The following is a 1,261-nucleotide window of genomic DNA, read 5'->3' as shown; positions in this document are numbered from 1 at the left end:
AGAGAAAACAAACAGCAATGGCAACAGTTTATATCAACTCAGAGAAAGGCAGGAGAACAGGAATGGCTTATGCAGCAGCAGCTCCACAAAACCTCTCAGGCAAGAGGCAGCAAACCTACAGAATGACATTTAAATGTGACACGTGTTACTGCTGGGCAACATCCAGGATTAACCCTGTGTTCAAGTGTGATTGAGGGAAGATGAGGTGCTTAATGTAGATAACAACACGGTGTCAGAACAAGGTAACAGAGAGCTATTTATGAGCTGCATTATCAGCACTACCTTGAATTGCAGTTTTATTATGTTTAATTACTATACGGAATAAACACAAATTCCTGAAAGAAAAAGTTTTTTAGGAGCAGTTGATGTTGCTCAAGACACATACCCACAACCTCTCCAAAACAGGGAAGCTGGTAAGAAGACTTTTTTGTGTAACATACCTACACATTTCAGAGCCTGTCCCACACAACTGCAGGGGGGCAGCAGGACAATATTCCCCACAATATTCCCCACAGTATTCCCACAGCGCTTCAGAGGACAAAGCAAACTCTTCCCAGCAACAGGACCATGCTTGTAAGCTACACATTTATGCACCAATGATTTGCTATTCCTTTTGAGAAGATCCAAGGTTGGAGATGGAAAGCGTTCCAAAAAACAAGGGTGGGAAAGGGGAAGGGAATTTTCCCTGCAGGTTCTCACGAACACGTGCCAGGCTGTGCTTCCATTATCTCACCTCTTCTTCTTCTTGCCAGCTCACTTTTTATTAAGCCTTTCCCAGTTTTTCTTTAGGAGTTTTCCTTGAGAGAAGCTATTAGGGAATTGAAAATTCTTCCTTGCTTTTGCAAGTGTCTGCTCAGGGACTGCCTCTGCTCCTGCTTCCCCACCCCGATGTCAGAGGCAGCAGCAGCTCCTTGCCTCTCGTCTCACCTAGCAGAGGAGAGTCATCCAGAGACAGCAGGGCTCCTTTGTCTGCAGGAATACCATTAAATTGTGCCACATAAACCCTACAGATAAACTTCCACCGTGTAACGAAAGACAATATTTTTCAGAACAGCTTTTAGCTGTCTGACCCATGTATTTGTAGGCAGAAGTTTTTAGGACTTCAGAGACCCCGCAGCTGTTTCTAAAATACCCTGACTCCCACACCACCAGCTACAAGGTCTGCAGCATGCAGAAGGGCGTTCGTGTCCAGGCGAATTTGGGGGAGAAAAAAAAGCAAAAGCCCCGACCCCCAGCGCGGGCAGCAGCACCCGGCTGTCCC

Source organism: Neopelma chrysocephalum, unplaced genomic scaffold (genome assembly GCF_003984885.1).
Source record: "Neopelma chrysocephalum unplaced genomic scaffold, ASM398488v2 Primary Assembly neopelma1_252, whole genome shotgun sequence".
In the NCBI taxonomy this organism is placed as follows: Eukaryota; Metazoa; Chordata; class Aves; order Passeriformes; family Pipridae; genus Neopelma; species Neopelma chrysocephalum.
This window is presented reverse-complemented; position numbering follows the sequence as displayed.